Genomic DNA, 14,635 nt, shown 5'->3' on the forward strand with positions numbered 1-14,635 from the left:
TTCGAATAGACTTGAATAACCGAAACCTCCACTTTGATAAGTCTAACTAAGATCAGAATTAACTTAGTTTCTCTTATCCGGAATCGAATTGGACTAAACAACTCATCCCGTAAACCTTTTTATTTCATTAAGCCATAAACAATTCATACAAACCAAATAAATCAACTTGCATAATTATTCACCTCAATTGAAAGCAATTGAAACAACATAGACATTAAAGCACCGCAATTGCACCAAAATTTTGTAATCCTAAACAATTGATACCACATAATAAATCAAGATAACAATAGTTTTTCTTAACCGGAAACAATTGAATCACACACACATCCATACACAAATAATGGATAAAACATCAATTGTACCGAATTTTTGTTAAGCAAAAGCAATAAATATACGCAATAAAATCAGGCTTTTCTTAAACAGGAAAACGATTAACTGACAAACTCGTTACCTCAAATTTCGCATCCACTTCTCCAATATGTTTGCATCTTCGTCCAGGGAGAATTGATATCGAAATATCATTATGTTGTCATCCTTATACAAAACAAAAGAATAACAACAACCAACCTTTACCAGAGAAAGTTTGAAAATCGGTTTTAACAATTGCAAGCAAAAGTTGAAAACCGGAACCACGAGGTACTAATGTACCTTGACAATCCATATGGATTTCCTTAGATTTTCGAAGGTTGTTCTATCTAAGGGTTTGCTGAGAATATCAGCAAGTTGTCGTTCAGATGGAACGTATTCTAATTTGATAACTCCATTCTCATATAATTCTCTAATAAAGTGATATCTATGTGTTTAGTACGAGAATGTTCAACTGGATTCTCAGTCAAGCGAATAGCACTTTAGTTATCACAAAGGATGCTCATAGTTGAAATATTTATTCCATAGTCGGTGAGCATCTGTTTCATCTACAGTAGTTGGTTACAGCATGTACCAGCAGCAATGTATTCTGCTTCACAGGTTGACAAAGACTGTGAATTCGTGACCAACATAAAAGCAACCACCAGAGGTGCTTTTCCGATCTTCTACACATCCTTCCCAATCAACATCTGAATAGGCAACAAGGCTATTGTTTGTATCCATAGAGTATGATAAACCATAATCTAGGGAACCATTAATATATCTTATAATTCGTTTTACATCTTTTAGATGTGATTCTCTAGGATCTGCTTGAAATCTTGCACAACATCCCACACTGAAAGCAATGTCCGGTCTTGTTGCAGTTAAGTATAACAAGCTTCCTATCATAGATCTGTATAGTTTTTAATCAACCGATTTTTCTCCTAGATTGGATTGGAGTTTCCCAGTAGTTGGCATCGGAGTTTCCATAGATGTTTATCCTTTTAATTAGAATTTCTACTAAGTTCCTTACATATTTTTCTTGAGAAAGAAGAATATTGTCTTTTTGTTGTTGTATTTTCAAACCAATAAAGTATGACAATTCTCCAACATTAATCATTTCGAATTCTCCACTCATAAGATTCAGAAATTCATCTGTTAGAGATTTTGAGGTGGATCTATATATGATGTCATCTACATATATTTGTGCTGCAAGAAAATTTTTACCACTCCACTTGGTGAAAAGTGTTTTATCAGCACCACCTCTAGAGAATCCTTTTTGAAGTAAGAAGGATGGCAACTTGTCTTACCAAGCTCTCGGAGCTTTCTTTAGACCGTACAAAGCCTTCTTAAGTTTAAAGACATAATCTGGGAACAATGGATCTTCAAATCCTTTAGGTTGAGCAACAAATACTTCTTCTTTTAAGTCCCCATTCAGAAATGCAGATTTAATATCCATTTGAAAAAGTTATAGCTTAAGATAACATGCATAGGCAAGTAATAATCTTATTGATTCTAAACGAGCAACATGAGAAAAAGTTTCATCAAAATCAATACCTTCAATTTGAGAATATCCTTGAGCAACGAGCCTAGCTTTATTTCTGAAAATCGTCCCGAATTCGTCCTATTTGTTCATGTGGATCCACTTTGTTCCAACGATGTTTACTCCTGGTGGCTTAGGAACAAGTTCCCACACTTCTTGTCTTTTAAAATGATTGAGTTCCTCGTGCATTGAGTTTACCCAAGCAGGTTCACTGAGTGCTTTCTCAACGTTTTTCGGCTCTATTGAAGAAAGAAAACATGAATAATGACAGACATTCCGAAGTTCAAATCGAGTCATAACTCTAGCATTGGCATCTCCAGTGATGTCTTCAGAAGAGTGTCTTTGACGTACCCATTTAACAGATTTTTGGACAATATTTTCGGTATCATTGGGTTGTTCAACAATACTTTCATTATTGTTATCATCTGTGTCACTAATTAAAGGAACAACTGATGGTTCGACTTTAGTCTGTTTTTCTTTGATATCAGTTTTATAGGCAGGAAGCTCTGCTACAGTGTGATTGTCTTGACAAAAATCACTAATGTCATCAATAACCACATTAATTGATTCCATCATGACCTTGGTTCTGAGATTGTATATCCTGAAGGCAAGATTGCAGAAGCATAGTCAAGAAAAATTCCTTCGTCACTTTTGGAATCAAATTTTGCTCTATTTTCTCTGTCTTTGAGAATATAGCATTTTCTTCCGAAAACCCTTAAATAGCTTTGATTGGGTTTTCTTCCATACCATAATTCATATGGGGTATTTAGAGTTTTAGATCTTAAGTAGACTCTGTTAATAAGATAACAGGCTGTAAATACAGCTTCCCCCCATAAGGTTAACGGTAGGTTTTTATTATGAAGCATTACTCTTGCCATTTCTTGAATATTTCTATTTTTTCTCTCAGCTACACCACTTGCCTGAGGTGTAATATGAGCAGAGAATTGATGACTAATTCCAAGACTATTATGGTATTCATATACTTTCGTATCCATAAATTATGTACCGCGATCGCTTTTTATCTTCTTAAGCTTGCGACCTTGTTCATTTTGAATTCTATTCACAATAATTTTGAACTCCTCAAGAGTGTCATTCTTGTGCTTCAAAAAATCAACCCACGTGAACCGTGTATAATCATCTACCATTACTAAAGCATACTTATTTCCTCCAACAGATGCTTGTTGGATTGGACCAAACAGATCCATATGAATAAGATCGAGAGGAGCACGAGTTGTTATGTCTCAAGAGAGCTTGTGTGGAATTTTTCCTTGCTTACCCTTTTGGCAGGCACCACAAACACCTTCAAATTTAGTATTTATCTTTGGAACGCCTCTGACAAGTTCATGACTAATGAGATTTCCTAGCATTCGGTAGTTGATATGACCAAAACGTTCATGCCACAAATGGGTTGACTCAACCTTAGTCAAGTTACAATACATATTGGACTGTATATCAAGAAGGTAACAATTATTCATACTTCTACGTCCTCGAAAAATTATTTTTCCGGACTTGTCTTCAATATCACAACCTTTCATATTGAAGATAACTTTGTTACCTTTATCATAAATTTGGCTAACAGACAGAAGATTTGCTTTCATTCCTTTAACGTAAACAACATCATGAATTTCGGGAATACCTGGAAGTTTGATAGTACCTTTCTTGCTAATAAGACAGCTGCTTCCATCTCCGAATGTTACAGATCCTCCCTTGTAGTCTTATGTCCTTGTGAACCAAGAGAGATCACCTGTCATATGTCTACTACATACACTATCTAGAAACCACTGGAATGGTGAAGTTGTTTTAAGTGCAAATGCTCCCACACATTGTTCACAAGGTTTAGGATGAATCGTTAAGTTCTTATAAAGATTCTTAACACGATTGATTAGATGTTTTGCAAAAAAAAAATTGTGATTTAAAAAACTCCATCTTTCTTGAAAAAAAAATCCTGGACTGTCTCTTCTTAGTCTGTTCACGACGTCTAGATGTTGGTATTGAACAACCTTGAGAATCCTTTAATTTAGAATATTTCCATAATTTTTACCAGCTTTCTATCACTTATGATATCACTGATTTCATCAGTATATGACTGGTTTTGTTCAATTCCTTTTTCTAACGTCTTGAATAGACATAGATTCAATTTCTTATAGGTTGGATCGCACCAAACAGAGATTGTTAGATGTTTTCGTGTTTTCCTGCTCTGATACCAATTGAAAAGACGAGGGTACTCAAATATACCTCAATCAAAAACTTTTCCTACCTATAAGCACTTTCTCCGAAAGTCATTGTCTATGGACTGAGTCGAGACAATACAGCTAATCGGTTCACACTTCGTGTGATCGTCTATGGATACGAGATCGAGACAATAAAACGACGAAGTATGTTTACTTGATAAAAGGTTCGGACTTAACCAAACACAATAGGATTACTTATCAAGTAAATAGGAATTAACGTTTGTGTAATTTACTTATATTATCATAACAACAATTATAATTACGGAAAATAAAAGTAAATGACACAGCAAGATTTTGTTAACGAGGAAACCACAAATGCAGAAAAACTCCGGGACCTTGTCCAGAATTGAATACTCTGAGGATTAAGCCGCTATACAAAATAAACCAACTTCGTATAGTTGAGACCAAGCAACTAAACCTATAGTTCACGTAGTTCCGTCTGTATTCCCACGCCTCCAACTTATGAATAAGTCATGTACTTGGAACAATTCCTTTGGTTCGTATTCCAAACAGTAAAGGAACAACAAATCTGTTTGGTACCAACTCTCTTCAACCAAGTGATATGAGTTCGACAAAGGCTCTTCTGTTTATCTCAAATAAACTCCTTCTTCAGGTTCTAAGATCTATCTTATTCTCAACTACCGAAGTAATTGTTAAGATTTTGCAATCAATACTTTTAATCACACAGAATTGTATTGATGCCGATCTACACAACTAATCAATCTAATCTACCACAAGGATAAACCGATTATAGTTGGATCCCTTTTACCGAAACAAGTATTGTGCACACCAAAGATTATGAATCCCTAATCAGAAATCTTCAAACTCTTCTTTGTTTTCAAATCTTCTTAGGTCTTCAATAAACACCTGCACACAATCAACTTGAATCTCTTGTGATCAATCATGCACAGAACGGAGTCTGTTAACAATGAATTATCACAAGACGTCTTTAGATCTACAAACAGTCTAAAGATCCATGTCGAAACTTCGATCTAGTTTGAGTGAATCTTATATCAAAAGAGAATATTCTCAAGCACAAACAAACTAGGTGCAATCAAAGTTCAACCACCGTTAGTCAATCAAATCAATCGAAAACAAAAGATAAACCGCAATTATCTAGTTTCCCACCAGCGGTACTAATAGAGCTTCTCAATCCCAAAGAAGACTTTAAACTGAGCGGTCATAAGAGATTTCGCCTAATTAAGTTACTCTCCTCTCCGAATAGGAGGCTTCTTCAATAACATCACAACTGAGCAAGTTCTTGCTGTACGAAGGATTAGTTTGCTAGAAATGCAAACTTCAAGTATTTATAGACAAGGAAGTTTGGACACCAAGGAATTTCCAAAATCGAAAATATTCTCAAGATATGCAATATTTTCCAAATTCGGTTTCCATAATTCCTGGAAATGTTGTGTCCAAAATATTGACCGAAAATCTCTTGGAAAATCTCCAACTAGTAAATGCACATTACTATTTCTCATTTTCCAAAAATAAAATTAAAAACCTTAAATAAAAGTTTCTTAACTTATTATGTTTCGATCCTGAGATTTTCTTCATTTATCTATTAAGGAATAACTTTGAACAATAAAATATTAAGCATTACTGCATGTGTTCAAAGTATGTCGACATCCTTACTTTGTAAGTCCTCTTTCATACTTACAACCTTGAAACCGATTTCACACACTTCCAAATAAGTTTATAATTGGTTCATTTGACTTTAAAAAACTATGTGATTGATCAAGAACACTCAATCACAAATCATGGGTTTAACGGTCCTACCAAAACAAGTTTCGGTTCTACCTCTGATAGACGCATTTATGTGTCTAATTTGTCCTCAATGTTTCGTATTGTTGGTACTCGTTTTCGTCCTTATTATGGTTTTTTGTGTATTTTTAGTTATTTTTGGAAAATAAATATTGTTGGAAAAATCGGCTCAAAAAATCACTCGGAACACCCCCCGGAGGACACTTGCTACACGGACCCCAGATTTGGTTAAGGGGTACCTCAATTACTAAGGGGTACCCCAGGTCACCCCCAAACCAGGCAGCTTCTATTCACACCCCACATCTGGTTAGGGGGACACCATCTTCTTCGTTTGAAAATTAAATTTGGAGGGAAAAAGAAGCACTGAAACTGGATGAAGTTTCGATCGAAATTTGAAGCAGTTCTGGGTAGACTAAAGGGATGAAACTTAATGGGTAGTTGTGATATGTCCTAACAAAGCTAGTATGGGTGTTTGTTTCGACCCAATTTGGTTGGAATTGTCGTGGTGAAGAAAACAGGGAGTACGTGGCCGGAAAACTCCATCACAGGATTACAACAAATTGAAACGTGTACTGCTCGTGTTTGGATGGAGTTTGGACTCTGCAGAGGCGTGTAGAAGGAAAATAAGGAAGGTTGGACAGCTGCAGATGGTCGGATGAAGAAAAAAATATCCGGAGAATATTTTTTATTTACTGCTGAATAATAGAGAATTTGTGGTATTTAACTCGAGATTCGAGGGGGCTGTTGAGTATAAATAGGCTGCTGGGATATCATAGAAGGGGGGAGATATTGGGAGAAGTTTAGAGCACCATAGAGTCAAAAAAATCGAATTTGCAGAGAGACCACCTGCTGTTGTTGCTGCCATTGAAGAACACTGAAGAACACGAAGAACAGACTCGCCAGAACCGTCGTTTTTAAACAGTATCAGCGACTCATACGGTGGGTCGCAGATCAGAGACAGACTTAAAAAACGCAACAGTACAGTAACGGCTCTTTGTAACGGCTTTTGCAATAGTTATAAGCATTGCAAACCCGATTTTTATTATAATTCTCCCTTATTCATCATTTGTAACCCTTTGAGCATAAATGAAATCAACTTTTGAGCGTGTTTCCAACATGATGAGCGGCTAATTCTCTCGTAACCAAGGAAATGGATGAAGTTATTCACACATGAGCAATGGGTAACTATTTCATTTTCTCTAATATTTAATTATAATTCACTCAATCACTGCTTTTGCAGAGTTCTTAAAAGTTTACATAATTTTCTTCATTAGTTATGATTCAATTAGATAGGTTATGCTTTGGTTAGATAATCTATGCTTAAGGGATACAATTAATTTTTGAGAATATGTTTGATTATTTGTGGATTAAGAAATAAAGGATTAAAAGGATAATTAGAGTTATGAAATATTTGACATCATTCATGTGTAATAGTGGATTCTAGTGTCTTGGTTATTTTCCAATCACTTGAAATCAATTTTGAGTTAAGTTTTCTATATTTTTAAGTTCTACTAAGTCTAGAATTCATTGCCTTCACAAGCCTCAACGAACTCTTTACTACAACATCATTGAAAATACCATCAATTTTTGGCGCCGCCGCCGGGGACTTGTCTTTAGGATAGAGTTTTTAGATTTATTAATTTTTTTTTAGTTTTTTTTGTTCTTCTTTACTTTTTTGGGTTTTTGTCTTTTCCTTTCAGATTTTGGGAATTTGGAGCGAAATAAATTTTTTCCAAAGCTTTTGGCGAATATTTAAAGACTTGAAGTAAAAGGCAAAGCGAAAGGAGCTAAAGAAGAAGAATTTTATTTTATTTTATAGAAAAAGAGAGAAAGAAAAAAGAGAGTGTTATTTTATTAGATTGTATTAGGAATTCTTTTTATTTTGTATTTTTCTTTTTCTTTTTCACTTTATTTTTTGGACCTTTCTTTTGGACTTTGGACATTTGTACATTAATTTTTTTTAAACCCTACGGAAGGGTAGATTAAATATTAAACTGTTTGCAGAGAAGGACGGTGATTACGCTATCACCTCGGACCCTCGGTTTCGTACACAACATAGGAGTTGTGGCCCGAGTCGACGACAACGGTTCATCCCCCGTCTGGAACGGGAGGTAAGTTTGTCGAAACACTCGCGAATCCCCTGTCAGCGAGTTATTGTATTCCTTCGTTTGCATATATGTTGAGGAACTGAAAACGGCTGTTTTAAATTCCTAGTAAAGGGCAAGGACTGGCCATACAAGATAAGGGTTCGGAATAGAACGAGACCTATAGGATAACGAGCTTAGTAGGAAAGTCGTTCGAAAAATATTGGTTACTCTTTTAGCATACTTCGAAGTTCATGATGGTTTCTGTGAGTTGAATGCGTGACTGCGCCGCCTTGTGATAGCGGTGAGGCCTTGGGTATCAAAGCTCTCCTCTGAGCTTACCTCGCCTCAATTCAACTTACTTTGACTCGGATTGATTCTAGAGGGGTTTGCTTAAATTGTAACGAATTCCCTTTCGAAGGATTAGAAGCTGGTCTAGAAACAATCTAAGTGGAGCCATCATGCTTTTTGTTTGCTAGAATTCAGTAGGTTTGTTGTGGTGGAGTCAGCCTTGTTTGTGTTTGCATAGAACTTACCTTCCCTTTTAGGGCTTTTCGTTTTAGTTTTGTTTTTCTAGTGTATGCCCGAGGTCATTAGAGAACGGGCTTGGAAAAGAAACACTCTAGGTCGTCTAATTAGTGATAAACCTAGTAGTTCTTCTTGTGAAGGCGGGGAGCTCGAAGACTCTTCTTTAGAGAGCCCCGTTTTTGAACTTCAGTTTTGAGAATCTGTGTTTTAACTCATCTTTTGTGCATTAATTCTACATTTTATTATACTAATTTTGAGGAAAGTATGATGAGTGATAAAAAGTACATATTTCTATATATTTTTCTTGGCATTTAACTCATCTTTTGTGCATTAATTCTACATTTTATCCCATATTCTGTGTTTTCGTTGTTTTCAAGAATAAATACTTTTCTTAATTAATTTTGCATTTTTAGGTACTAAATAAAGCCTGGTTATCTCACGGAGCGAAAAGAGCAAAGGAACGGCAAAGACTCTCGCTAGGAGGAAGCGAAGAATGATGTTTGCAAGAGCCGGATCAACTAGAAGTGGGCTTGAAGAGGAAGAATTGTTCTTAAAGAAGATATGGGCCTGGCATACCCAAGGCCCAAAAACCTTACCCAAATCCATTTCCATTATCCATACCCATTTCCATGAGAGCCGTCAGATTGGATCCATCTTGTCATCCAACGGTCGCCTCATCATTGAGCATCAAATCTTGAATCTCCTGTCAAACATCATAGTACCTAACTCCATCTGGAGCCGTCAGCTTCGTTGTATCACTTAATCCAACGGTCGCTCAGAGCTTGTTTACATCGTGTCGTTCGATTCAATTAGTAAGTGATTATCCAACGGATCACCTCGCTGCGCATCAACTTCAGATCATTCCTCTCAACACCCTAGCCATTGAACCCATCGACCTAAAACAAAAATCTCCTTCTTCCCAAATCAATTTTCCCCAAAACCCATCTTCTTCTTCCCCGACCATGGAAGAACTGCTCTCTGCCTCCACCTCGAGCTTCACCACTTCCACCTTCTTCCCCGACCATCACAGAGATGCTGTCTCAACCACCATCACCTCCCCTACCTCAAACCCATCTCCCTAGCCTAGTTATTTTCCCCATCTCACAACCACTGAAACCCTAGGTTTTGGGGTGAGTAAAATAACTCGAACTAGGGAACAATTAGAGCAGCAGAGGCGTCAATTGAAGGCATAGAAGGACCAGAAGAGGCAGAGAAGAAATGGGTCGACCGTTTTGAGTGATTTGTCACATCAAATTAGGTAAAATATCTAACCCTAATTTTGAGAATTTGGGGGAAAACATTGTAAACCCTAATTTTGAATTCTGGGTATAAATAGAAGGTGTGGGTGTGTGTTGTAACCATGCCTGGATTAGCCAGAGCAGAACCCATTAGAGGCCTGGACTAGCCAGTGCTCTCTACTATCACTTCTCAATCTACTGTTAATTTTCTGTTCAATTTCAATTCAAGTTCATAATTCAGTTAATTTCATTTCAAATATTTATTATGTTAAACATGTTCTAAATCCACAACTAGGGTGAGAAGACCCTTTAGCCATGTTGGTTAGCCTTTAGGTTGATTCTTGTAGAACTCAAAATAGTCTAGGCTAGCTAAATTCCTAAAAGCCTCACTGACTTGTGATTAGTGGTGCTGTAAAAAGACCACTAATGCTAGGGGTTAGTGGTAGCTCTAAGGGATTAACCAGCCATATTAGTTAGAGACCCAGAAACCTAAATGACATGTGATTGTTTATGCTTTAATCAGATAGGAAATGCTAGGGGTTAATCTAAGGATTTTAGGTTAGATAACTTGCCACATGAATTGCCCTGGCCAAGAGACTAGCTTGAACTAGACCCTCTTGTCCATTAGGGACAAGGATTTAACCTAGGTGAACTAGCTAGGTGAAAGGGAAATCTTAACCCTAGAATCACACCTTCATTCTCACTGCCACTGATTTTTCTTGTTAACTGTCACTTGCTTCATCATTTTACTTCACTGCCTTGGTTTACTTCTTAGGATAATCTTAGCTTAGGAAAGTAGGAAAACTTCATAACACCCCAAGTCCCTGTGGATTCGACCCGTACTTGTGCACTCACTGCAACAACACCGTGCACTTGCGGTATCACTGTAGGCATCCATTTATTCATCTTATTTACACACTCTTAAAAGCCTACCAAGTTTTTGGCGCCGTTGCCGGGGACTTGGCGTTGTGTGTTGAAGTTTCTTGGCTTGTATCTTAGTTATTCTTGCACTTTCTTAGCTGTACTTGCATTTATCTTTTAGCTTTTTCTCTTGCTGTTCATTTGCATCATCACTACATCTGCATCTTCTCTGCTCTAGTAGCATTTGCATTTTGCATCTTCTTTCCATACTGTTCTGCATCATAACTTGCATCCTTCAATTAATCTTACTGCCTCCTGCATTCACATAATCTCTGCACTCTTAACTGAGCTGAACTGAAACTGCCAACTCCACTACAGTCCAAGCATATTTGCATTCTGCATTTCTGAATTGCACCTGCATCTGGCATCTCAGTTTTTGCATTTGTGCATCTGGCAGCCCCTTATCAGTCCAACTGCCTGCTCACTTTGATATTCAACTGCATCAGTTAACTGACTGCAACTGCAGCTCTTTCATTTGGCCTGAACTGCACCTGCACTGCCACTGCTAACCAAGCAATTTTGCAGTTTTGCATTCCATTCAGCTCCATCTACAACTGCACAACTGCATTGCAGTTCTTCAATTTTGCTCACTTTGCCTGTCTTTTTTTATGTACTGATCACACACATTTGAGTGTACAGGTAGCTGGTGCTGTTACTGAGCAAAGGTGTGAGCTGAGGCAGAAATCAGCCAAATATAACCCAGTTTACTGGGTGTGGTAGTCCAAATACCCTGCTGGGCCTGTTGCTGAAGCCTGACCCTGCTTTGCTGATCTGCTGGGCTGGGATGGACTTGGTGCTGTTGTGTTGAAGTGCTTGTGGTGCTGCTGTTGCTGTGAAGCTGCTGCTGCTATTGTTGTTGTTGATGCTGCTGTGCTCCTGTTGCTGCTGGTGCTGAGCCTGTGCTGCTGCTGCTGCTTCCTGTTGCTGCTGCTAGCCTCTGGTACCGCTGAACTGTTGTTGTGCTGCTGCCTGCTGCTGTTGTTGCTGTGCTCCTGTTGCTGCTCCCTCCTGCTTGCTGCTGTCTGGTGCTGCTGGTGCAAAGCTGCTGGGCCAGTTAAAAGCTAAGGAAGATCCAAATCCCAACTGGGCTTTTGCAACCAAACTGAGCAGCTGGGCTGTGCTTAAGCAAGTAAGTCTAAACCCATTAAGAGAACCCAACCTGTGGGCTTCCATTTTTAATTTGTGGGCTTGTAATAATTTTTTCCACTTTTTTGTTGGGCTTGTAATTTAAGTTAACTTTTGGGTTTGTATTTGAGCTTAACTGTGGGATTGTCCCTATCAAAATTTTGGGTTTCAAAAAAACCCAACAAACAACCTAAACAAGTTTAACTGAACCTACCAACTCAGCTGGGCCTCGTGCAGTCCTGGGCTTGGTTCGCTGAACTCGTTAGTTGGGCCGTGTACCCAAACTCTAGGCCGAAAGTTGGGCTCTGTTTCACAACAATTTTTCCAAAACCCAACAGTGGGCTTGGCCTTTTATCCCATAAAACCAAAGTTTTCAAAACCCAATAAACCAAAGTGTTTTCTTTTCCCATTAGGTCCAAATTTTCTAAAACCCATTAAAAACCAAATTTCTTTTCAAACCCGACAAAACCAAATGTTACCCATAAAAACCAAAATTTTCCCAAAAATACAAACCCATTAAAAACCAAATTTTGGGCTTTGTAACATAGTTACTTAGCTTTTGAGCCCAATCATGTCTAGATCTTGGTCTACAGTTGGGGAATACAACAAATCCCTTAGAGAACTTGCGTATGGACATACTCCACGTTATGAACCTCCCATAGACCATGATGTCAATAGTTATAGGAATTATTATGGACATTTTCAAAGTCCCGAGCCTCAATACATGAACCCTAATAACTATTCACACATGCATCATTCACCACAACGTGAAAATGAACATTTTGCTAGTGCCTCACTCACACAATCATCACTGATCGATCAATTAGAAGCTCGAATCGCAGCTTTAGAAATGCAATCACATGAGGAATCTGTCACATCTAATTTTCTTAGGCAACCTGAAATCTATGCATGTCCCGCATGTGGTAGTTTAGACCACCCTGTTGAGAACTGTTATATTTTGCATAATTTTAGGCAATCTAGAGAAAATCCAAGGTATGAAATGCCCATAAATTGTGAGAATGGTAGTCATTGGGACCATAATCAATCCTTTGAGGGTTGCGATCAATATTTTGTAATCTAATGACCATGCACACATGTAGCATTCACCACAATTTGAACATGAAGAATTTTGTACTCCCATGAATTTAGACTCCACCACAGAAGCTTTAAGACTCAGTAAGCAAAACTTTGATAGATCTACATCACGAATTCATGCATATTTAGATCAGATTTTGCTTCACCTACAAAAGGAGGAAATTCATGAGGAAATGTATGTTGTCCCTAATGAAGTGTCTAGTCACATTCTTGTAAATGATGTTGAATATGAACCTAATTTAGAGGAACATGAATCGACTAATGACACCACCACTGTTAATGAGGACCAATATGCATGCTACCATGATGATGATTATGATGATATGTTAGAAGAACATGAAAATATTGTGGAACCTGTTGGTTCAATAACATATGGCTTCTCGCCCTCGACCTTCATGAATGTTGTTTTTTCTAATACTCATTGTAATTCATATGATTTTGATATTGACATGGGATTCGTACAATTATTCTGTGAAGATGAGCATGACATAGGAATAGTTGAATCTTCTGTAGACACTAATGTTATTATGCATGAAAATATAATTAATGTGTCTGATTCTCTACCTAGGTCACATTGTGATATTTCTCCTGATTTGCCGATGCATGAAAATAAATTTGTTGATGATGTTGATGACTCTGATTGTGATCTTGCCAATTTGTTTGATGATTGTGAGCATGTTGTGACACGTGTAGAAGACTTAGGAGATGTTGATGTGATTAGTAATGATGTGGCTATCGTCTTACATAAGTCCCAATCTGATGGCCTTCCACCCAACCTAGATTTGGTTTGTACCCATATTGTCAAACCGACTTTTCTGAGAGTCCCTAATCTAGGTTTGGAACTGTGTGCTTCCCAAGTCCTTTTGGACTATTTTGCATCTAAGTATAATATCTTTGAGGAACCACAGTTGGAATTAGCATGTTTGCCCGTCCCTAGCAAAGTTCACTTTGAGTTAGACCTTGTACATGATGAACCCCCAAAACTGCGAGATTTTGTTTCCAAAATTTTATCCGTTGAAAAATCCAGGTTTGGGGGTAGCTCATTTTGTTTCACAGTTTCACTTGCGTTTATTTCCTGTTATATTTGTGTGAAGCTGTTGAAACCTCTACACTTTGTCTTTTGGGTTGATCCTCAACTCTTTAGATTGTTAGTGTATGGTGAATTTTTTGTATATAATCCGATAGATAAAATTTCTTAAAACCCTTTTGTTCCTTTTGTATATATTTTGCTAATCCAATATGATCTCGGCTGACATATGTTGGATTCTTGCCTTGAATAACGGAGTTCTAATATTGCTTTCGCCGAAATCGGGTATTCTCTTTCCTTTTTCTCTACTCAACATGATCCTCTTCATATGTTGTATTATAATTTTGTTCATATTTTGAAACATTGAGGACAATGTTTAGTTTAGGTTTGGGGGTGAAAAGTAGATACTTTGATAATATGCCATAATTGAAAACAAGAACTCCTTCTTTTTGAAAAAATTAAAAAAAAACATCAAAAAAAATAATTAAAAATTGAAAAAAACATAAAAATGGAGCTCATTTACCTTGAAATGTTGACTCTTGTGCATGTATGTAAACATAAGGATTCTTAGTCTAGATATTTAGGCACCCCTGATTCTAGCACAATTCACATAGTGATAAGAAACTTGCACGCGCACGATCTACCAATACATGTATAGCCTCATCCTTGAGGTGTTCTATCGGAAGTTTTAGTTGCCAATCACTTTAGAATACTGAACGAAACTTGACTAGCTT

The sequence above is a fragment of the Papaver somniferum genome, chromosome 6 (genome assembly GCF_003573695.1).
Source record: "Papaver somniferum cultivar HN1 chromosome 6, ASM357369v1, whole genome shotgun sequence".
NCBI classification, from domain to species: Eukaryota; Viridiplantae; Streptophyta; class Magnoliopsida; order Ranunculales; family Papaveraceae; genus Papaver; species Papaver somniferum.